This window comes from Micromys minutus (assembly GCF_963924665.1).
Source record: "Micromys minutus genome assembly, chromosome: 3".
NCBI classification, from domain to species: domain Eukaryota; kingdom Metazoa; phylum Chordata; class Mammalia; order Rodentia; family Muridae; genus Micromys; species Micromys minutus.
This window is the reverse complement of record NC_137972.1, coordinates 58,590,015-58,616,073: the sequence shown is the minus strand read 5'-3', so window position 1 is coordinate 58,616,073 and position 26,059 is coordinate 58,590,015. Positions and strand designations below refer to the sequence as shown.

At 35.7% G+C, this 26,059-nt stretch overlaps 1 protein-coding gene across 1 annotated transcript in view; it reads right to left on the bottom strand.

Moving 5' to 3' along the window:
- Positions 1-26,059, bottom strand: part of LUZP2 (leucine zipper protein 2) — a gene marked incomplete at both ends in the record, with an annotated part of 401,913 nt that overhangs the window by 267,438 nt on the left and 108,416 nt on the right. The gene's annotated exons all lie outside the window — the stretch shown is intronic.

Sequence of the window (26,059 nt, the reverse complement as noted above, 5' to 3'; positions counted from 1 at the left end):
AGTAGAATTAGTCTCATCTCCCATGTCACATATCCCCAGGTAATATGGAGATCTGTTCTACTGACTTACCTTGTTTACTTTACACATCTTAATTCTTTGGGAAACTCCTGGATACTAACCATTTGGACAACCAATTAGACTACTTTCTTTTTATACTCCAATATTTATTTCAGATCACTCTAAGATGACACTAATATAGACATTTGAATTATCTCTTTTCCCTTTTCATTCTGTTTATTGAAATTAGTCAAGAGTTCCTTGTCCCTTGCATAGCAAGGATAATCAATTGCAGGTAAGCATCTGCTCTCCACTAATCTATTATCAACTCAATAAATGCTCAGCAAGTTTTTGCTCTGCCTATATCTTAGCAAATAACAGAGACATCACCTTTACAGCTAGGAGCTGACATTCTATTGATGAGACCATTCTAGCAGAGATAGTAATCTCAACAGGTGAGGGTGCTGAGTAATTGCAGGTCATGACAGGTGCATGCTGAAGAATTGCTTTTCCGAGTATGACTTCGGTATCTTATGTTTCTCTTAAAGGTCAGACACAGAATCTGAGAGTTAAGACTTTCACAGAAAGAGTGAATGAAGGGAACATGGAGATGTGAAGTGGATCTCAGTATACCTTTCAAAATAAAACACTTAGAATAGCCACTAAAAAATCCTTAGGAAAGAAAAAATATCAAAATGCAACACCACAGAAACATTTTCAGCTGTGGTTTTAATTGAGAACCATTGAGAAATGGTTAATTACTGGTTTTGAATAGAATAGTGAATGGATTAAAATAGTATAGGGGATAGACTGGCTTTTCTCATGTCTTCACCTCAGTCTTTCTGTTTTGTTTTGGTCAGAATGCACTGGCCTACATCATTATTTTCTTTACCTAAGGTAAACATGCACTTATTACTGAATATATCATAAGAGAACTGAACACCTAGTGAGAAAAGTGGAGGGACAAGAGTCAATCAGCAATGCAGGTCTAAACAAAAGGGAAGACTTTTCTCTTAGCCCCATGACACCTACTGCCATCCCATGATGAAAATTCTTCAATTAAGGTGAAGAATAATTTATTTTTCTACATATTTTATTTTATGACCCAATAAAAAGGACACTGTTTAGGAGTGTGTGTGTGTGTGTGTGTGTGTATGTGTGTGTATGTGTGTGCGTGCAAGGAGGGGGGGTCTGCATATATGTTTACTGAAAGTGTTTTGGATTAAAAGTTAGGAGTAAAAAAACACCCTTCAGGTTTGTCTCCTAACTAGAGGACATGACATATACCAAGAGGAAAGGGATGAGAAAGGGGTTTCTTTTTCTGTAGAGCAAGCTCCATGTCTGGGCACAGCCTGGTAATATACTTTTAGAGAAATACTTTTCAAGATGAATGTTTCCTGTTGTTGATATGAACTTTCTCTTACATAAATTTGCTTCTCATTTGTCAAGTCTAAATTTACATTGGGAAATGACCTGCATTTTATGAAAGTCATACCTCTAAACTAACCTTGTTTTCCTTTGATATATTTCAGACTTAATCAACATAGGTTAAAGTAGCCATCTATCTAAGCACTAACATTCACTTTTTATTTAAGTATTTGATTGGTGATTTTAAGTAAAATGTTGTTTGAGACTTGGAGCTAGCCAAGAAGGAGTACAGACATAATATTTGGGGACATATATTATTTGACACAGTCAGTGCTTCATGATACATTTTTGTTTCAAGGCAATAACAATGAGCAAGTTCTAGTGCAGGACAAGAACTCCAGGCCAGGTTTGACAGGGGCAGGGGTGGGGTGAATAGCGTGGTGTGACACGGCTTTCAGAGTTGAAATGCTGTTCAATGGAAACTCTTGAAATTTGCTTCACAGCGGTCTGCCTACCTTGATGAAATTGGATCATCATTATTGCTGCCTTATTTCTGTTCATTCATATGCAGAAAACATGCTTCACTTGTGTTGAGAGCTTAGCACATGCTAAATGTGGCTTAAAGAATAAAGCCTATCCCCTCCTTGTCTTTATGAACAAAGCAAGTTTCGGGAAGGCAAAAGCAAAGAAGCAAATAGCAGGTGACTTTTTCTTCTTGTCTCCTTACTTAAGTCTTTCTTTAAATAAAGATAATGTCATGTGGGTATGAGTTATGTGTACTTATATGTACCCAAATTCTTATTTAAAATTTGCTGCAAACAAGAAAATGAACAAAGAACAAGGAGGCAAACATATGGGAAAACCGTGCACGGAAGGGTCAGAGATGCTGCTGCTGAAGCTAAAAGGTGATTTAGAGTGTGAGAAAACCTGCTTGTATTCAAGCAGACAGCAATGAAAACACAGGAGAGGTCTCTGAGCGTGGAATAGACCAATTTAGCAGCATGCGAGGGTTCAACTACACCTTGAAACGAGACAAGGTGCCCTAAACTAAATAGGCCAGACTGCAGTAGGAAGGTGTTGGTTTTCTGCTTTTATTTTATCGTCTTTCTCTTATACTCAGCCTAAAATAACTGAATGAAGTATTGCTTGTAGTGTTCAAAATTTTGAGGACTTGTTAAAGTTTAGGAGAAATAAAAAATGAAAAATGCAGAACGGTCTTGTAGTAGAGCCGTGCAGTGGAGGCAACAGACACTTAAGTGAAAATGCTCACAGTGGAAATAGGTAGAAAAATAAGATGCTTGATGTGTATTGTAGGAACAGAAGATGGTTGTGTATTCATTGTGTACTTTCCAAATCCATCTTTTATAATGTCCTATAGTTACTTACTTTCTAAAGTCAAATATAAGTTTCATGAACAGAATTAAGTGAAACTAAAATGTAAATGCAATTATGTAAAATTGCACAGTCCTGATTAGAGCAGCAGGCCTTGTTCGTCTTTTAAATTTCAGAATTAAGAATCACTGCTTTGAATGTGCTGAATTCCCATCCCTGGACAGATACTTTGTAAGGACTGTGTATTATCAGCAGAAACATTTAGTTTCTTATATCCTAGCTAATTCTTAGGGATCTGAAAAACAAATCTACAAGACATCTACTGAAGGAAATGATCTCCAACAAACATTGACTACATTATTGATAAGATTTTCATAAGTACACCAGATATCCATTTGCATTCAGGGAAATGTTTCAGACTAGAGACACTACATTTCCTAAAATTTCTTTGATAATGCAGTATTACTGCAGTTTTTGTTAATCTCATTCTATTATGTTAGGGGCTATAGGGTAAAAGTTAGGGAAAACTAAAATCTGGCATTAATGTTTTATTTGCTCTTATGTGCAGTAAGGTTTTGAATAAGGGCCAGCTTGATGCCTTAAGGGGTGTGGGCTCTCTCCATGCAAGCATGCCCACATGAGTTCCATCAATGGGTCAGGTGTGAACAAATCCAATAGTTGTCATTCTACCTCCACTGGCACAATGAGCGAGATGGTTTACCTCCCCCACAGAATACCCCAGATTCATATTTACACAAATAATATTAATAAATAAAAATATGCTTTAGGAAATAATAGTAGTTATGAAATAAATATATTGACACATAAATGTCTAGATAGTTTTTGAACATTTCCATGAAAGACTGAAAACTCTTTTTTATTCTCACTACTTTGACAGCTACCTCATAAAATCAACCATAAAGAACAAACACAGTAATTTTTATTTAAATTTACAGCACCAGTAATTAATGTTGGACAAAGCAGTAGTATTCTTTTTATCCGTATTTGTTCTATTTTAAAAATCCTCCACGTTGACTAATCTTTCATTGAGTATTCTCTGTTTCTGGAACCCTGTACATAATAAGAAAATTCCGGAATAAAAGAATTGTGCAAAGATTTGACCCTGTGATTAATTTATGGGTTTGTAACAAAAGCCTAAATCATTAATGATCTGTAAAACAGCCATTGAAGTTGTTAGAAAAGTTGGGAACATTTTTGTTCTCAGACTAGCAAGCAGGGTGGAAAACCTATATTACAAATATCAGATATGCCAAATAGGCATCACTCTGTAAGTCTGTTAGAGAAAACAGGGCCTATTCCTCATCTAGACATTGGTTTGGAGCTTAAAATTAGTGTTCAGATAACCCAATTTCACTTTAAAGTGTTTATTGATTTATCTTGAACCTGAGCTACAGCCCAATTTTCTTGAAGTGATCAGAGGAGAAAAATCAAACATCAAGGTCATTTCTACTGTAAAGATGGTACTCTATCACAGTCTCCAAATTCGGAGAGGCAAGGTTCAAAAGCTCAGACAGCTCTCTGGAAATCAGCCCAAGATCCACTTAGGACATGATATGTGTTTCATGTGCACAATATTTCTAGGTAAAAATTGAGTTTATGTCTTAAATATAAAATCATGACTTTATATTTCCCATGATACACAGGGAAGAAAGAAAAGACAATATCAAACTCTCCCACATATATGTTTTTAAATCAAAATTCTGTCTTTGGTTATGACCTGGGAGAATCCCAATTCTGTCTTACATATTAAAATTTAAAGGTATAAGGAGAAATAGGTGAGGCAGGAAAGGGGGAGGGAAACCAGGGGGTAAGAGAAAATCCACATTGAATGTTTTACTATACTGTGCCCAGGGGTGGAAGGCAAATGGCACAAAAGTCTCATATCAGCTTCAACCCAAGGGAACCTTTAAAGTCAGTGATGTTCTGCACCTGAAGGGCTTGATTCAGGGGCAAGTATTTCTGTAGAGGACAAGAGAGGTCCCCAAACTTTCAAGTGAAAGAACGAAAATTCAAGAGTTGTTAAAATATACTTATAGAAATAAATTTACACATGCGAATAATAAAAAAAAAACAATGAGGACAGGGTGTGGTGGTCCACAACAATCACTGCACACAGAGAACTGAGACAGGAGGATCATCATTTTTGAGGCCCACTGTGTACCTTTCCTACAATCCAGAAAGCCCCACATATGACACATGTGAATATGCAGTTTTTCCCACTTGCCTTCCATCCTCTCAGAAGTAACCCTTAATTCCTGTCACATAGTTCTCATTCTATCTGCACACTGATAAAGTCACACACCTGTGCCTTACACAATTCACAATGCAGTGTGCATGTATACATCTAAGAATCTGTATGGTTGTAGAGCTGAAAAGTGATGTTTCACTTACTTATTATTCTACAGTTATTTTGACGTTAGTTACAATGTATATGGGTGCATATGTGTGTGCAGGGGTTGGGGAGCTGGGAGGTATATGGGAATGTGAGTGCACCTGTCAGAAGTCAGCAGTTCCTACAGAATCAGAGTTACAGGTGGTGCCATGTCTGATGTGGGTGCTGAAGACTGAACTTAAGTCTTAAGTCTTCTGGAAATGTGCTGAAGTTCTTAACTGCTGAACAATCTTTCTAGCACCTGAAATGTTATTTTTGAATTTTCAAAAGTGATTCAGTGTAATAAGTACATAACATCTTAAATAAGTTTCCCGTGTGTTTTCCCTCTTTATTTTCACAGTGTATTTCAGGTGACAGCTAAAGATGGTTTAGGAAAAGGAAAAGGCAGCAGTATAACCCTAAAAATTCAGTGACATTGGAGTGAGGCTGATGCAGCCTATCTTGGCAGTGACTGTGTTTTGATCTGTAAACTGAGATGTCTTTCTCACCACCTTCTCCTTGGGATGTGTGATCTTGCTTAACTTACTTTATTGATTTTGTTAACTGAAGTGATCTTTTCAAGCTCACTCAGTAAAGTGCAAAACACAAATCTTCAGTTCCAAGATTCAAAGACAGGAGTGTCACTAGTAAAATCTTGTGTAGTATTATCCTCTCTATAATCGGAAGTGGATCTATATTTGAAACATTTCTTCCAGGTCAGAGAAAATATGTAATTATTCAAATGACTTTTAATATCATAGTTTGTGTATATAACACTATAGAATTAAATCATCTCTGATCATGACCCGTACCATAAGGATGATTCAAGGGAGGTACTAGGCTTTATCCTGCTGCTTAATGTTTAATGTCAAAGATTCCTGTAATGACTTCCATATGTTTAATACAAGGTTTTGATTTAATTTTAATCTTATTTAATTTTATTTTTACTGTCTCCTCTATAGCTTTCACATGTATCTTAAAAACTGCACTGATATCTTTCTTATGAAAGAGTGGTTTGAGGCAGGTGAAGAAGAACTCACTCGGTGATTTATGTGCACACTGCTTCTGTGGGCTCCCTCTGCTGAAGACTATCATACTTATCACTTCAATCTCCATTTTGTAAACTGAAGTTCAAAGAGAAAAGAAAAGTAGAATCTAATTAAAATTCTAAAAAGGCTGATTGATTAAATTTTCAGTGAGTGTAGATAGTTGAACTTTTGCCAGAATGTAGTCTAATTATATTTGGCTTAGTCTTCTAAGTAGTCATTTCTTGCCCACTGTTGTGTATGACCTAAAATCCTTGAGACTGTAAGGTAACTTCCTCCATATTGTATAAAATTCATGTTTCCTTTCTTTTGTCACTCATACTTGGCATAAACTTTTCCCTTTGAGAACTCTCTCTCTCTCTCTCTCTCTCTCTCTCTCTCTCTCTCTCTCTCTCTCTCTCTCTCTCTCTGTGTGTGTGTGTGTGTGTGTATTTAATGTTGAAAGTCCAGAGGTTACTACCACAACAGTGTAAACACTGATTTTGCTCTTGCTTAGATGAATTGCAATTGTTAACTTTTAAATTAAATCTCTATCTATCTATCTATCTATCTATCTATCTATCTATCTATACATATCATCTATCTATATGTTCTTCATGTGTGTCTTTATGTTTATGCATGTAGTTTTCCTATTCTACCAATTGAGTTTGGGAGATATAACTCAAGTTGCCAGGCTTGGGAGTAGATGCCTTTACCGACTAGCCAATCTCTCCATTCCTCATAGCACTCTTGAATCCAGGTGCTACTCTATGTTTTAAATAGAATTTATCATCTATAACATCTTTTGCTTATATTATTAGAATCTTCAAATATCTAAAATCTTACTTTGGTTTTATTTTTCTTTTTTTTTCTTTTAGCAGTTTTAAATTTATTTTCTAATCTTTATTTTTTTCACTTCTCTACCTACATACATGGAAATTTCTTTTCATTTTTTTTAAACTTTATTTTAAAAAACAAAGATAAAAAAATTTAAACATTTTTGCATAAATGTATACAAATACAATTGTGTCAGTGCTTGGCTTTTTTTTTTTTTTTTTTTTTTTTTTTACAATGAGCAAAAAGTACATGTAAAACAGGGTGTAACCCGGAATTTGTCAATGTGTTCTTGGTGGGTAAGGATTGATTGAGCATGACTTTTTTTGTTTGTTTTGTTTTGTTTTGTTTTATTTTTTTATTCAACTTCACACAGTCTGTGAGTTGTTTCTGGGGCAGTCCGAGCCTCTGGGGTTAGCATCCCACTATCACTGACTGCATATTATGTCTGATCTTTTGTGACTGGGTTATCTCACTCAGGATGATATTCTCTAGATGCAGCCATTTTCTTAAGAGTTTGGTTAAGTCATTGTTTCTGGTGGCTGAGTAGTATTCCATTGTGTAAATGTACCACAATTTTTGTATCCATTCATCTACTGAAGGACATCTGGGTTCTTTCCAGCTTCTGGCTATTATAAATAAAGCTGCTATAAACATTGTGGTGCATGTATCTTTGTTGTATATTAAAGTGTCTCTGGGGTATATGCCCAGAAGTGGAATAGCTGGGTCTTCAGGTAGTACTATGTCCAATTTTCTGAGGTATCACCAGACTGATTTCCAGAGTGGTTGTATCAGTTTACAACCCCAGCAACAGTGGAGAAGTCTTCCTCTTTCTCCGCAACGTCGCAACCTGGCCAGCATCTGTTGTTGTCTGAATTTTGGATCTTGGCCAATCTGACTGGTGTGAGGTGGAATCTCAGGGTTTTGCATTTCCCTGATGGCTAAGGATGTCGAGCACTTCCTCAGATGTTTCTCAGCCATTCGGTTTTCTTTCCACAAATACTTAGGAAACATTACATAAAAATACAACAAATTTGTCATTTATTCAAATATATTTATTCCAATTAGTATTCACATTATTACATTATACCGAGGTAGGTTTAGAGATTTATGTTAATTATTTATCCTTGTTATTCTAAATGCACATCATTATCTTTAAAAAAGGAATTTACCACTTTGATGAATGACTTTAGAACAATACTTTGTGGTTGGTGTCATTTTGTTTGGGGATTTTGCTTTTTGTTTGTTCTTATTGTTAATTTGAGATAGACGTTCACTTAGTCTGGGCTAGTCTTGAAATATTGATATGCTTCCCTAGAGTTTTCAAGATTGGAATTACAGGTATGTGTCAACACAGCCAACTCTAGCATATAAACTATTTGTGAAGATGGGGATTTTTCTTCACTATTGGAATTTTTAAAAGATTATGTAGTTGAATATTTTATTTCTCCAGTTATCATGACTTTTCTCTAGTAAAAATTATAACTGACGTCTGAATTCCCCACTTTGCTCTTGTTGCTATGTCACTAAAAAACATGCTTTCCTTTTGTTTCTGCTTCCTACAGGAAGGAACAATCAGTTATTCTTTTTATGAGTCTAGATTCAACTCAAATAGCTTCAGCTCCTTAGGGACTTTTAAAAGAGAATGCATAACATTTATTTTAAAATCTAGATAGTTAAACAGACACCTTTTAAATTTATCTTTTAGAAGTGGTTAAATACACATGTAAAAACTTTAGGTGGAACACACTTGGGGGCAGTTTAGTAGCAGTTCAGTGGAGGAATTTGGGATTTTTTCTTGTGTTTGAAACTAGATGCAGCGCTTTCTTTCAACCCTCCTAGACCCGTGTTAGTCTTGTTGTGTGTATGCTCTGCTTTGTTGACTTGGGGCCAGTCTCATCAGCTCTTCTACAGCTTTTGTTGTTGTTTTCCCACAGTTCCTTCTGTGAGACTTTAGTTTCTTTTATTCTAGCATTTGAGATTGCTGTGTCACTGCCTGTGCTCATTGTTTTGTTTTTATTGAATTTTTTTTTTTTACTTATATTTCAAATGTTACCCCCTTTCCCAGTTTCCCATCTGGAAACCCCCTATCCCATCCCTTCCCTACCTCTGAGAGTGCTTCTCCACCTACTCGCTTGTTCTCATCTCCCCACCCTGGCATTACCCTACATTGTGGTATTGAGCCTTCATAGAGCCAAGGATCTCTCCTCTCTATGCCTGATAAGGCCATCTACTGCTACATATGTTGCTGGAATCCTAGGTCCCTCCAGATATACTCTTTTGTTTGTGGTTTAGTCTCTGGGAGCTTTGTAGGGTCTGGCTGGTTGATATTGTTCTTTCTGTGGGGTCGCAAACCCCTTCTATGCTATAAATCCTATTTACAAATTTTGGAGAAAATCTCACACGGGTTGTGGAACAGAACAAAACAGATTTTGGAGACTGACTTTTATTAGGACAGCTACCCTGTACTCTTTTGTGGTGTGTATTCATATTGATCATGATTTATCTTTAAGAATACTTATTTTGACTTAATTTCGTATTTCTAAGAAAAGTTTGAAGAACAGTGTGGTAGATCTGTAAGTGTCCTCTATCCTGGCTTCCTGACAGTACTTTTCAGTACATTGGCAGAGCCTCTATTTTGAAATGCTGTGACTGATCCCAGATTTAACTGACATGTGAAACTAGATCTTACCAGCTGAAAAGTAGAGACAGTTTACTCTTGTAATGAGCTGAACTCAGACTCAGTGATCCCATTGAAGACTGCAGAGTGTTCTCTAGAGGACCAGTGCTTTTGGATTTGCAGTTCCATTTCTGTTGGAAATGACAGACATTTTTCAAAGCTATCCAAAGCAAGCACCTCTGTCACATTGGCTATGGAAAGCTTTGCCTTACTTGGGGCAACAAACCCAGAACATTCTACCCCTTTGATTAATCAACTTTAAATGATGACAAAACTAATTGATCTCCTTGTCTTTCCACACACAGCCATCTTGTCACGGAAGCATCATCTCTGACCTCTTTTCTTTTACAAGATGTGATGGGCTGACTATGTACAGGTCAAAATCTTGGGATTGGGATCTTAGGATATTTCCTTTTGTGTTATGCTTCCATTGCTTGGTTAGCCTGCCAAGATGATGAATGGAATAAAACATGATTAAAATTCCTAATTTAAAAGCATCACATTATTGAATTACTGAGCCCCAAATAAGAACTCATCTCATCTTCTTTTTGATAATCAGTATGCAGCTTGTTAGTGCTGTCAGCTCTTTCTTTAAAATACATCTCAAATTCAAACATTCCTATTATTCTACCATTCTTCCCATACTGCTCTTTCTGTGTCTCTCAACTTGACCAGACCTGTGGCTTTCTAAATAGTAGCAGTTACGATAGCTTTACCCTGGAAATGCAATTAGCAACTCGGTAATTCCTCACTTACTGTTTGTAACAACATGGGTCTTTAGCTCATATAGACTGTAAAGTTATGATAATTTATGACCAACAATAGAAAATTTACTATAGTTGGTCTTTTTATATTCTTTTTGTTAGTTGCCATATACTTGCCTTAGAAACTTAATATATTCCCGAACAAAAGTAGGATTCTGATATTAATACATTTAATTTTTCAATTTCAACTATTACTTTTTTTCAGTTACAGTAGATACTTTCCCATCATGATGGCATATATTTGAGTCATGTGCCTTCTTAAAACTGAGAAGACCCATGGAGTCACAAAGAACTTGTTCGATTCTCATTAATTTTACAGCAGTGGGGATATCCTTTAAGATTTCAAAGAATCTGTGTCCTCATTTGCAAAACAAACATCATCTCCAATGAGGTGTTCACAGGAGTCCCAGGGATAACAGAAACTTTGACACAGCTCTACTGTCTGGAAGGCATTCAGAAACTGTTTCCTCCCTTTGTCTCAGATATGTAAGACGTATACCAAAGAGCATTAAGCAGTTTAGAAAAACATTATATCACTTAAGACATGGTAACTTCCTGGGTTTAGTAATGTACTTTGGCCCCTAATCTTTTCGCCTGAGATGCCCTACTGTTAGGTCTCAAAGAAACTCAGGACAAATGGTTAACCTTGGTGCCTGTTTAACAGCAAAGTACATGCTGGCTGCCTGGCTCTCTGAGCATTCTCCTTGTTACAGAGTCCAAGTTCCTCTGTTCTACTCATTTTCATCCTCTACCCTAAGCCTCTTTAGCTCCTGAGCTTTGCTTCTATTCCTTCAGCTTCTCTTTCCCATATAACTCAGCCCTTTTGGCCATGTCTTTGCTTTGCTTTTCTCTATCTCTTGGTCCCCTCTCTTTTCTCTTCCTCTCTTTTCTTCCTCTCTCTCCCCTCATGCCCCAATCTGTTCTGCTTGTTATGTTCATTTTGGACTCTTTCAGATGCCTCCTGCTTCTATCGTCCAGATGTCTCCCTTATATCTTCAATAAAAATCTTCTCAACCATACCTAGAATTGGTTCTCACCTTCCTAGCTCAAAAAATACATCACTACATACTAAACAGCTCTTTTGCAACCTCTAAATTACAATAGCTAACTCATAACTTATCAATAGTAAAATTACAGCTATAATATTCTATTAAGTATGTGGTCCCGGAATATTCAGCTTTACATGATCATCTCTCAAAAATATCATTCATTATCTCAATCCAGTAACTGGTGCCTATATACTTGCTAATAATTCGAGAGTCTTTCTACCACGTTGTTGGAACAAATGCAGACATATGTATATATATGTTCTTTTTAAAGAATGATAGAAAAAATTTAAAAACTTAACCTATTTCCATTTATCTTACCATCATCTTTTCAGGCACAATGTACTCAGTAGCTTAACTATACCAATGTGAAACAAAAACATACAATTAAAATGAAAACACATTTTCCTGTCTTGGTAAGTTACCACTCCATAATAAATGGATTTATTTTTGATTTTTACATTTTTATATAGCTTTTTAAAAATTAAATAATATGATATTAAACTGTTCACATAACCATGTGACTTATTTTCTGCTTTTAATAAATACCACAGGGCAATTATCCTCCTGAACATAAGCTAAAATCAATTGAAAGGCTGAATTGAACCTCTAATTTTTTGGCAAATCTTTCAATTAGAAATAGATTTTAGAGTGTTCTTTGATTATATGTCATCATCTGTACCTTATACATTTTACTGTCTGAGAACCTCAGGTACCATCAAAGCAATAAATCATAGCCACCCTATAGATAGGACATCTCTCCCGAGTTTAGACTTACAGAACAGAGTGTACACAATTTCACTTGTCTGAAAAGTGGATAAGAATTTCTTATGAAGCCTTTGGGTAGTCAGCATTCCAGAAATCTTCCTGCGTTTCTTTCTATTTTTCTTGAAAATCAATTCTTCTCTCATCCCAACCATAGCCCCCAGCTTCTCCTAGCTCCCCCTTACCCAAATTCACTCTCACTCTATTTTCTCTTTAGAAAAGAACAGTTCTCCAAGAGATGATAGGTAAATAAGAAAAAACAAGATGCAATAAGACAAGGCAATAGCCCTCATATTGAGGCTGGACAAGGCAACCCTATAAGAGGAAAAGAGTTTCATGAGCAGGCAAAAGAGTCAGAGATAAATTTGTGGGACTCCCAACAAATTAATTTCCTTTCAATCATTTGACTGGGAAAATATTGTGGAATCCTTGTAAAAATCTGTTTCCAGGGCTTAATAAATCATCTGCAATCCTACTACCCTAGCCCCAGGTATCGTGCTTTGTACACTCTGCTGTTCTATAGCACCAGGATGGTGCTTCCTCCCTTGTAGAACAATCTATGTTGAGACAATTAGAGTGCCCCTTTGTGAATAAGATTACACACACACACACACACACACACACACACACACACACACACACACACACTATGTCAGTGGCTTACCACATCAATGACAAAGACAAACTCAATATTCAACAATAATATTCATGTAATCTGCTCTTCAGTGCTACAACATTTCGGACATCTTTCCTCAGATACCTTTGACTTTGTTGTAATTCTGAAGTTTAAAACAATGTCACTATTATAACAAAAATGTGACAAAATCACTTAAGAGTTTTCATTTAGACGATGAAACTTTGATGTAGTCACATCATAAAAATGTGTGAGACATCAGAAAAAAAATGCATATAAACCATATAAAATATTTGCATATTAGTAGCAAAGTTTGATATTTTTAATATTTGAAATTATTGTTTGTGAAAGATCAGGCATTTAACTCCTCATCAAATCATGAAACTCTTTATTATTATTTCCTAAAATATTGGATATTTTCAGAATACTCTGTCTTCTCATTTCTCATTCACTTTCCTAGAAGAACACACACATATTTTCCCAGAGAGTATCTTAAAATTTCATACTGGATCTTATCTCACTATCCTCTTACAAACGAAATGTTTGTCTTCTCACCATCTATTTGGAAACACCAGACATCCATTAGAGTCCACAGGAATTCTCTAATTCCAAATTAGCATCTCCTATACAGATCAATTATTGAATATAATTTCTAAAAACATATATGCCGAATTCTCAGTGTAAAGATATACATAATCATAAAAGAGTTAGAAATCACTTTGTCCAATCACATAGCTGTATTAGAACTGCATTTTAATAGGACATGCTTGAATGTCCTAACAGTCTAAGGGGCCATTTGGTGAATATATTTGAGCCATACACGCTTTAAACTAAGTGTTCATCTGGCAACCAAAGTCACAAGGAAAAGGCAGCAGATAAATGAGATCATATGGACAATGTTTAATTGATATCAGGGCTAATATCATGAGGGCCAAAACATGCTTCTAAGACCAGAATGTACTCACTTTGTCTATATGTTATTTTAAAGGTAAATAATAAAAAAGAAGAGACACTGTCTCCTTTTCATGTGCTAGGGGTCTGGAGCTTAATTTCACTATTCATAGAAGGTGTTATTGCTTCCTAAAGTATAATTTGTCTCACCTCTTAATGTATGTTTCTCCTTTATCTTTTGCATTTTCCTTGTGAACTTGGTTGCCAGATGAACACTTAGTTTGTCACCTAACTTAGGATTTTAGAAACTGTTGGATCCAAATATATCCAGACAGAACACAAAAGTCTCTGATGTGTTTAGGGGAAACCATTTGTTCTCCTGACCAAAGAGAAACCAAAGCAATTTCAAAGTCAGCCCTTGAAAGTGTCTGAGATATGGTGGTTCCACATAAGTAGTAAGAAGTCAGTGTCAAACTGTGAGATTGCAAAGTAAGAAAGAAGGGTAAGAATCTAGTGTGGCAAAAAACTGAGGTGGATGCTATATCATTATCTATGTAATTCAAAAGCTATGTGTTAAGATATTGTAGTTTCAGGCCTAGCAAGATGGCCCAGCAGTTAAGAGCACTGGATGTTCTTCCAGAGGTCCTGAGTTCAAGTCCTAGGGACCACATGATGGCACACGACCATCTATAAAGGGATCTTATATACATATCTTAATATATTTATAAATGCATGCTCACAGAGCACTTGTATATTAAGTAAGTAAAAGTTTAAAAAGATATCATAGTCAATGTGGTGTAAATTCAAAACTTATAGCAGCAAAATCAACACAGCCTTTGCATTGTGGCAAATTGGTGTTTTGCTTCCTTTGTGGTTAGAGACAGATGTTTGTGCCTGTCAACATTTATCTATTGGTTGGTCACATAGTCACTTGCTACATATTGTGACCCCATTCAATAAAGAAGAAAGGTACCTAAATAGTTATATTTGGGTACATGAAATTCCTAAGCTTAATTACAATGTAGATAAACTTGTAAGGTTTAGAGCACTGGCCTCAGGTAAGTGGTTAACAGAGAATGAACCCTGTTCGAGGGCGGTAAGAGCCATGTGCAGTCACAGCTGGGCCAGACTGTTGGCAGTAAGGCATCCATACTTGGATTCCCTGTGTCAAATGCATTTTTTTTCATATACAGATAAATGCATATCAAAAACTAAAGAAAACCCATTAATATGATTATTATACAAATTAATATTTTAAGATTATTTGTGTGTGTGTGTGTGTGTGTGTGTGTGTGTGTGTGTGTGTGTGTGTGTGCTCATGCGCATGCTAGTAAAATTTCTTATGGAGGCTAGAAAAATTGGATCCACTGTAGCTGAACTTACACATGGTTGTACCCCTAGGGTTATGGGTTCTGGGAACAGAACTCACATCCTTTACAAGAGCAATATGTGCTTTTATCCACCGAACCATACTTTTCCTTTTGGAAAGTACATATACTTTAGTGTAGTGACTTAAAGGTTTATGTGAATAAATACAGGAAGCAACATTCATCGAGATCCTATGAGGAGCCAGACTTGCTTTAAAGATTTGTTATATGCTTAGTCCTGTACCATGCTGAAGCTGGTACAGCTGAATTCATGTTTGCAGACAGACGCTGAGTTTCAGAAATAGAAGCAGGCCATGAAATCCTTGAACGAGACAGTGAGCTTTGAGCTGAGGTTTGTGATGCTTCAGGGTTTCTGTTTACCATTTCAACTCATAATGACCACGATTGCCTAATGTAAAAGAATTATTTATTATACATGGCCTATAGAAACAAGCTGATGTATATATGTACAAATGTGTGCACACACGTACATACGCAAATGCACACACAGGAGAAATGTTGCCAAAGTTAGCTGTACATATTGTCTTAGTGACTAAAACCAAGTTAAATGTCCTTGTTTACTTCCTGTAATAATCAAAAGAAATGAAACAGGTTGCTAAGGTTATTAGCATTGAAATAGAAAATAATCAAGTAATATAATAAATAAATATGCATGCATGCATATATATATAAACAAATTGTGTATATCTGTGTTTTGTGTGCAAGTATTTACTTTTTGTGAAAGTTATTTTATGGAGAAATAGTGTGGCAGATTGCTAATGGGCTAAGTTAGCATGTAGTGTGATAATTAGATAAATTGGACACAGTATGCTTCTGTTTGCTTTGGAACCTGAAAACTATTGGGGCATTTAAATACTAGGATGGCAGATGTTGAGACTTCTTAGAAGGCCCTCCATTGCTAAGGCTTTTTTCCAGTTTCCACAGTAGGCAAGGTCTCCTTTTCTTTCTACATTAAAAAAAAAAAAAGAAAAAGAAAACAAACAAACAAACAAACAAAAAAACAGAAGAAGAACAACAACACCAGGAGTGATATTGGGACTGCATGCTAAGTACCATAAAATTAGGTAAAACGTTATTTGACTGGAAAAGAGAGCCTGTTGTGGTTTGAATGTTACCCTTATAGGTTGAGGAGTTTGAGCACTTGGGAGACTGGGACCTGTGGAGATGGAGACTATCTGGGGAAAATCGGTAAATCAGAGAGGATGTTGGGCTTACAGCCAAACCCTACTCCATCTCTTTTCTCTGCTTCTAAGTCACCAAATGCACGTATGTACCGCCTCAGGCTTTTGCAGACACAGTCTTGACATCGTCCCTAAGCTATACCTTTCTGCTTGGACTACCGTCTCTCGAATGTGAGCCAAATCAGAACTCCTTTCACTAAGTTGTTTTCTAGAGATGTTTGGTCACAACACTGTGTATGGCAGTAAGTGTCATCCTCAAACAAATCAACAACCCAAGTTACAGTATACTCAGAATACTGAAAATAAATCCATCACTCTGCATGTTTCTTCTCAGAGGAAAAAGAAAGTGGGCATTGCTGGATATATGATAGCCCTGCTTTCTGTCTGCAGTCTCTCTGTCTATTATAAATGTTTTCTTTCTCAAATTTTCAGCAGGCAGAAGTAGGCAGCTTGATATTAAACAGAGAATAAAAGTTGTTTTTACACAAAATATCAAAGGGAAAATGAAAGATAGTTATTAGAATCAATATCTATGAAGCCTTAATATTCAGTAGTTACTATCTCCTAAGTGAACATGCTGGGTCCCTTCCAACTGCCTTTAACATGCTACCCCCGAGCATCCTTTGCCACTGATGACTCTGCTACTTTTCTTGTTTACTTTTTATTTGTTTCCAGTAAGACGCTAAATATTAAAGTAAGCAATTTAAGAGACAATATAAAAATCAAGAAATACATTTAAAAAGAGTTATGTTCAGAATTCAAAAGTTCCCCACACTTTCCTTTGTGCGTGTCCTGTGTCCGGTTGCCTGTGAGTATGGCTGACTTGATCCTTGGCATCAGTCTTAATACTACCATAGCCATCTCCGTTTGATGTCTCCGTGCTGTTGGCTCTTTCATTTACATTATAAGCTACATGTTGAGAAAATGCACATAAAACAAATGATCCATTGCAAATAAATCTGCTGCATTCGTTCCATCTATCCTAGCTACTTGCCGATGGTTTCCTTAGCTGTTCAGGGATGACGCTGGGGGCTAGAAGTTTCTGAAGCATTCCTTGTGATGCCTTAGGAGCCCTCAGGAGTGTAACAGATGAGGAATGCACTCTGCAGCATATAAATGGCATCAGTGTGAGAGTGAGATATCCACTGCCATTACTAGGAGCAGTAGAATGAAGGACTCAGCCTCTTGCTGCTCTTGCTGCCTTATCTAGAAGTTACAATAGAGTATTGTATGCAAGACCTAAGAGTCTGTTCCATGCAATCAAGACAATAAACATTTTCTTTGGAATCTATGGATGTCTAGGGAATCAGAGATTGATTGTTTGATTTCCAAAGAGTATTATCAGAAACAACCATTTCTTTCATGCTTAGCTCTGAAGTGGCATTGTCAAAATTATAAGTACTATGACTAATGTCACAGAGATTAAATAAAGGAATATATATATATATATATATATATATATATATATATATATATATATATGGAGACAGAGTACTATATGGAGAAACTCACTAGCTCTGTGTGGCCATGGCGGTTAGGATGAAATGGAACGGATTGTGTAAATGAAGGATCATGAGCATATGTGTTTATAAAGAATATTGGTCACTCAGATTATCCTAGAATGAATGTGCCCTATATAGTTAAGAACAGAATTGTCTAACACAGACAATGTTGTCAAGAGAAGGAGCTCTCACTTCAAATGGATAAAAGGTAGTTTACTAAGGAGCACATATAAGTGGCCATGGCCCAGGATCACTTATTAAGGTTATCTCAAATTTATGTTCCAATTTGAAGCAGTTTCAGGACAATGGATAGTTTTACAGAACAACAAAAAATCACCTGCAATCAATGCAATTTTAAAAAACACTGATGAATACATCTGAAAGATATAGGGAGCTTTTCTATAGGTGCCTAAAGATTTCTGATGGCTTTATTAGCTTTGGAATTAATAGAAGCTAGTGGACTGATAAGGTGATAGATTCCAAAAGCATTTTAAATCAATCAGTCATGAGATAATAATTCTGAGACTGAGGTGGTCAAGGAATGCCTAAACTACATTGCTATCTCTCCATAGTTCTGTGTATTAAATCAGTACATGGATTCCTTCAGGGGTTTGTTACAGACAGTAACTGGGAAGGGAATTCAGAAGAGAGAGTAGATAGCATCACTTTAGATGTATTATTTCTCAAGTGCCTGTATTTGTGAGCTAAGGAAAATATAACCCATCCATCTCCTATTTGTTCTGCCAAAGCTGGCAGTGTCTGCAGTTCTTTGACTAGGAATAGCCATAGTCTCATATGTTTAAATGCTTGGTCACTGGGGACTGGCACTACTTGATTGAGATTAGGAGAGGTTACCTTGTTGGAGGAAGTCTGTTACTGGGGGTTTGGGCTTTGGCATTCAAATGCTCAAGTCAGTTCCAATGTTACTTTTGCTGTCTGCCAATCCATAAGTAGGGATCTCAGCTCCTTTTCCAGCACCATGTCTGTCTGTATGACCCCATTCTTCCCACCATGATGATAATGGACTAAACCTCTATAGCTATACGTGAACCCCACGTGTACGCTTCAAGTTGCTGCAATTATGATGTCTTTTCCCAGCAAGAGAACAATGATTAACACTGTCATTGGATGGCTGTTCTTTCCCTTGCATTGAATGAATCTTAGCATGCAGTTCACAATGATAACTTGGTCAAAATAGTTGGCATATGGTAGAAAGAGAGTACAAGGGGAAATAAAAATCTACATTCATACATTGGCATGAAAACACTTTTTTAGCTGAGGACAAGGTCAGTGAACTGCCTATGTTATATATTATTGAGAAATGTCTATGTTAATACACCACTGTGTGTTGTGTTGTATTGTTTTAGGTTTCATTTTCAGTATGGAAATAACTTCTTGGATGCATATAAACATTTTGATGCTTAGCAATGACAGTTTGAAAACAAAACATATTGTTCTACTTTAGTTCTTATCAAACTCTGGCCATTATAATATTATGAACATTACATCATTATTCTACTCTTAAGCTCACAACAGCTCTGGTTAGCTGCATAACATACACTGAAGATCAAACCATTCAGCATTCTAGCATGGATGTATGGCTTGGTCCACACTTAGCTGAGGAGCCAATAAAAATTGAAAGCAGTTAGGTGAGGGGGTGTCATGTTTTTGTTGCTGTTTGATTTTTTGTTGTTGCTGTTGTTTTGATTTGTTGAAAGAGATAGTCCCTAATAGTTCCAAGGTACTTTACATGCATACATAGGTAGAGAAATTGGACTCAGTATGTTTTCTAAAATCAAAAAGAACAACAACGGCAACAACAGCAATAGAATATGAAACTAAGGGGAAGTTGTAAGGCATAAGGAATCGATCTAGGATGAATTAGGGGTGATCTGGAGGTGAATATAATCAAAACATATCATACATATATATGAAAGTCTCAAAGAATTAATAAAAATATGATATAAAAGACAAATTTAACCAAACCAAAAAAAAATCTAATAGGCTGCCAGACCTGTTTAAGTTAATTCTTTCCAATTTGTGAAATTCAAACTGTTTGCTGAGATAACATCTTCTGTCAAGTTACTCAATGAAGTGCATGTACTTCAACACCATAAATTCTCAAACTGGAGTCATTTGGACAGTCAAACGTGTTAATAGGACCTTTAAATGTGTCAATCACTTTGTAGGTGAGAGTGAGTAAGTGAAGATCACTTTAGTCAGAGCTCACAGAGACTTTCTTATCTAAGTAGAGAAAATGAATTATCAATGTATGAAAGAAACTGTGTGGGAGGCAATCCATTTTGTTAGAAATAAATTTAGAATGTCTATAATTGAAAGGCAATAAAACTCATAATTTTTACAGTATTTAAGTTTTTATTAGCAGCACTTACTGTCAAGGTTATCTGTTCAATACCCTAGGATTCTTAAGTCAAATTTTAAAAACAATTTTACTGTGACCTACATGATACTTAGACAATCTGTAAATACTGTTTTTGCACCACTGACACCAATGATATAAATAATTTACAACTTAATTAATGTGCTAAAAATTCACCTAAAATCCAAACAACAATACCACCAAAACAATCACCCTTCAAATACACAGGCAGATAAAAACCTAAACTCTTAGTTACCTGCAATTTGAAGTATGAAATAAGGACTATTTCATACATGCCATCATGTTTAGTTTGTTCACCATTGAGCCAGTAGTCATGTGTGTTGATTTGAATGAAAATGACCTTCATAGGATAATTTGTTTGAATGTTTGATTCCCAGTTGGGAAAACATATTGGGGAGGATTAGGGGTGTGGCTTTGTTAGAGGAGGCATGTCAGCTCTTGTTGCTCCCATGCCCCTATGCCTTTGCTCCAAAAAATCAGGGACTCTAGCTCTCTGATCCCTTACCCAATTAAGTACTTGCTTTAATAAGTTGCCTTAGTCATAGTCTTTTGTCATAACAATAGACCAATAATCAAGACAACATCTTTGAGGCAGAAGTTCCCTTTATAAATTAAAAGTACTTCTTCATACCTCTTGTGTTACACAATATGAGTTCATTTATGTGTAAGTTTATTAGAATATAAGATAGTCCAAACACTTACTGCCAGTAGACTCAACCTGCAAACATTTTTTTTTGTGCCTTCTTAGTCTTACTTACAAAATTTATTTTGGAAAATGTTCAAATTTAATTTTATTTCTTTACCTGCTTAAGATTTAAATTTACAGTATAGAAATGACTTAGCAGTCATCCCTCTGAATAGATCTGCTTTTCACCATTCCTTGTAAGGTACAAAGAAGAAGCCCACTTCAACAAGAATCAGTTTAAAGCCAATGGTAATTGTTGGCAACACATTTAAACATGCTTATAGGAAAAGCCAACCATTCCCTTAAATAATGTTTCAAGCCAGTATCTACGGAAAGGATTCATGATTGATGGCTGATAGTAATAAGAGGGAGACAGAGAATTCATGTGAAGTAGCATTTGAAACAGAGAGGTTTGGAAAGAGAGAGAAAGAGAAAGGGGGAGAGAGAAAGAGAGAGGGGGGAGGGAGGGAGGGAGGGAGGGAGGGAGAGAGATTAATTTATCTCAAAACAATAATACTATTCAGGGAAAAATGTTTGTACAAAATAATAAGTATTATACAAAGCAAAAAAAAAAAAATACATGAGCAAAGCTGGGAGGAAGGGGCAGGGAGAAGAGAAGGGAGAGGAAACTGAGATTGAGATGTAGAGTGAGTTGGAAAAAGATCTTTACCAATCCCACATCTGACAGAGGTCTAATATCCAATGTATACAAAGAACTAAAGATGTGAGATGCCAGAGAATCAAACAACCCTATTAAAAATGGGGTACAGTGCTAACGAAAAGTTCTTGATTGAGGAATATCAATGGCTAAGAAGCAGCTAAGGAAGTGCTGAAACATCCTTAGTCATCAGGGAAATGCAAATTAAAACAACACTGAGATTCCACCTCACACCAGTCAAAATGGCTAAGATCAAAAACTCAGATGACAGCAGATGCTGGCAAGGATGTGGAGAAAGAGGAACACTCCTCCACTGCTGGTGGTGTTGTAAACTGGTACAACCACTCTGAAAATCAGTCTGGCATTCCTCAGAAAATTGGACATAGTCTTAACTAAAGACCCAGTTATTCCACTTCTAGGCATATACCCCAGAAGAGCTCCAACATACAACAAAGACACATGTACCACAATGTTCATAGAAGCCTTATTTATAATAGCCAGAAGCTGTAAAGAATCCAGATGTCCTTCAGTAGATGAATGGATACAAAAATTGTGGTATATTTACACAATGAAGTACTACTCAGCTATTAGAAACAATGACTTTATGAAATTCCTAGGGAAAATGGATGCATCTAGAGAATATCATCCTGAGTGAGGTAACCCAGTCACAAAAGAACAGGCATAATATATGGTCACTGATAATTGGATACTAACCCCAGCAAGCTCTGAACACCCCACAAACAACTCACAGGCCATATGAAGCTCACGAAAAACAAAGGCCAAAAAAAAGAAAGAAAAAAAAAAAAAGAAAGAAAGCCTTAGTCCTTCTTAGGAAAAAAAATGTATAGCACCCTCTCAGAGTGTGGTACACCTGGACCTTAAATCACTAATAATCCAAGAGCTAAGAATATAGCCTTGTGGCAATTTTTGGTATTCAAAGATTATTATGCTTAATCTATACTCACCAAAAAACTGTTTCTATGTTATATTCTGTCCTACATGTGATTTATTCTCATGGTAACTAGTGGGATTCCAATGCATGCTATCAAACCTCTAAAAGAATTAAGAACTGACAAAAATATTCATAAAATATTATGCCAAAATGCCTTTAAAAATCTGTAAATGTATTCCTCTTCTTAAAAATAAAGTTGTAAGAGAGAGAAAAAAAGATTCAAACACCTTAATATCTACAATTAAATATTGATTATATAAGATAAAAATATATTGGTAAATAATAGTAATGGTAATAATAAAGTGATAATAATAAAGACTAGTAAAGTACAATAAGACACAAAGAAAATGACCAAGTCTTAAAAATCCAAGTTCAAAGAAAATTGTGACATCTGAAAGTTCAAAATACACAACACAAAGATCTTCACTAATTATAAACTATGTCTATGAAACCTTACTTAGAAAATAAACATAGCTCATCATAATGTGAGAATAATAGCAAAGAAAGGAAACCCATGTAAATTACCTAATGAAAAATTTGACTTTTTATGAACTTAAAACAATTCAACTAAGCATTGTGGCACATCCCTTTAGATATGTTAATTACAACTAGATTTAATGATGGCTGTATTGTGGTGGAAGAAAAAGAGTGAAAAATTAAAAACAAACCTAAGGACTATTAAATTGTGTCAAGATAGTCAAAATTAAATGAACATGAGACAAGAATGAACTTCTTGACTTTTGATCTGATTCACGTGTCTTGCTGGCTGAAAATGTCTAACATAATGGACAGAACCATTGTAATGTTACCTGAAGCAGAGATAAATTATTTTCTAAAATGTCATCACTTAATTGTCATAATCATCATCATCATCATTGTCATCATCATCATCATCATCATCATCATCATCATCATCATCATCCTTATCCTTAAGTTATCCTTAAAAGAATCTAATCCAGAAGCCAGTGAGTTGCCTAGTAGTTGCTGAGGCACTTGTGTGGGCATCTTTCTTTATTCCTTATTTCTGTCTGACTTCACAAGTCTGCACTCAGCTTTGCTTAATAAATTCCAACTTTGCCTCCTACAGACATGTCATGAAATTTATTTTGATCTATAATAAAAATACTATGATAAGAACATTTGGATTAATGAGTTTTAAAATAAATATAGACTTTCAGTTTGATTTCATTATATTACTCATATTAACTTAAGTTAACATAATATTTATTCAGTATCTTATCTCCATTTCTTGTTTAGGCTTATTATTTTGTTTCATTGATTGATTGTTTCTTTAGAGAAGGACTCACATAGTCTAGTGTACCCTGGTCACCTAGTGGAAGATGAGCTTATACTCTTGATTCCCCAACAAACTCAAACTTTACTTCCATGTGCAAGATTACAGGAATGCACCACAATGTCTGACTGCTCAGTACCATTGTTAAATGTCATGAATTGCATGATAATATAATATTTAGGACACAATGGAATTTTGAATTTTTATTTATATGTTTATCTCTTTGCAATAATTACTTAGACTTATTTTTCAAACAATAATTTTTCTAAGCTCTTTGTAGAAGACATTTTTATTAAAATATTCTGCATAGTTTCATGTACTTTGAGATTTCAGAATTATTTTGTTATTAGTGTACTATGTAATGTTTATAAATTGCACATCATCAACTTTGATTTTTTTGTTTTATATTAAGTGTATGTACATTTAAGACATTTTATTAGTAGTTTTGGAGACTACCCTGAGGGAAAACACAGACTAGAAGATCCTGGTTCCTAACTCTTAATGCTTCTCTAGTGGTGCCTTGGTATAACAGGAGACTAGGAACCACAGTAATCATCCAGACCCCTGCTGTTTCCCACCATAGAAAACACAGATTGAGGACCCCCATTACCAATTGTGTTCTGCCTCCCTTGAGTGGCTTGCCAGTGGCCAGTAGGGAGGCAGGTACAGCCTGGCAGAAAACGTTTAAGTGCAGATTATAAGAACTATTATAGTTCACATATGAGATCTGTTTTAGAATATGGTTCTTTTTTTCTGGATGGTTGCTAAGGAACCAAGGTTGTCTTTATTCTGTTTAGCAAGTTACTATGGTAATTAATAGAGGTTATATGAGAGAGTTTAATATATTAAATGGTTGTATATAAATATATCCATTCACTCTCTACAAAATGGAATTTATCCTTACTACAGTCATTCTAAGAAACCCCTGCATTTTCACAAATAAGAGAAGTGCTTCACTGTGATGTTACAAACATGGAACACATTTTCTCTTGTCTGAGACTAAATCTAAGCCATGGGGTTTAGTCTCTAGACCTTGTTTCTACAGTTGTTTGACTCTGGTAATGGAGTTGATGTAAACTGCCACCCACATTCTCCAGAATACTTTCACTCTTCTTTCTGATGTTTCTCCAGCTTTCTCTAAGTTACTCCTGATTTTTATGTGAGGCCTCTCTCAGGCATCCTGCTCCAAAATACTCCTTAGAACTGAGCTGCATTTGTGTCCTGTGCATCTTTCTCAGTGCCTACCATTGTTTGTAAATACCACACAAACAAGTGTTCTCTTTCTCATTATATTCTGTTTTCTGAGGGCAATAATCATGTGACATTGATTCCAATGTCCTTAATGTCAAGTACATGACAGTAAGCAAAATGACACCCCCTCCAAAAAGTCCAGAGCAACAAGGGACATGACATCTTGAATTTGACAATTCCTTCCACCTCTAACCTGCATATTGAAGTGGCTATAGGTGTGAGTCTGGGAACATACATGTAGAAACAGCATAAAGTATTTTGGCTTTAACAGTATACTTGTTCATTTTGATTATTTTCATGATATCATAAATTTACTCACCCTGAGTATTTCTAAAAGCTGCTGTACTAAACTGAAAAAATGTGAAGATATTTCTTGAGTTCAGTTCATTGATAATAATAGATAGTCAGAACTTGAGAAATTAAAACAGATTCATTCAACCAGTTTTTCCTGATAAGCATCATAGATTTGATGTGGAGCTTCTAGCCACTGCATCAGTTAAGACAAATTATGGGTGGACCAACCTTTTAACATCCAAATAATAAACCAATATCAAGTGATTCTAATGCCCTATCACAGTGCCTGCATCCCATAATGTAACATTTCACATAGGTCTAACAGTTTTTCATGTTTTATTTCGGTATTAACTCTGTGTATTAGCACATTTTATGTTATCATTACTTTATGATTAATTTTTTGAATCTTAAGTATTTCATTAAGTAAAATCCTCCCCTAAAAGATCATGTTTATATGAGAACTGGCAGTTACCATATTCTGCCAGCATCAAAGACTGGTGAATTTCGTACCTTGCTGTATAGTGGCCTGTCTTAATGTTTCCATATTGAATACTCTTACATTCTTGGTTTAAGTAATTAATAACTACTTAAAGTTTGAATTTTGATAGAAGCAAATATTTTACCAGTAACATTGGAAAATGATATATGTTAAAGTTTGAAGGTTGTCAAAAGTGATGGTTGCAATCTACGTGATTTTAAAGTTGTGTGGGGATAAGGACTGGACT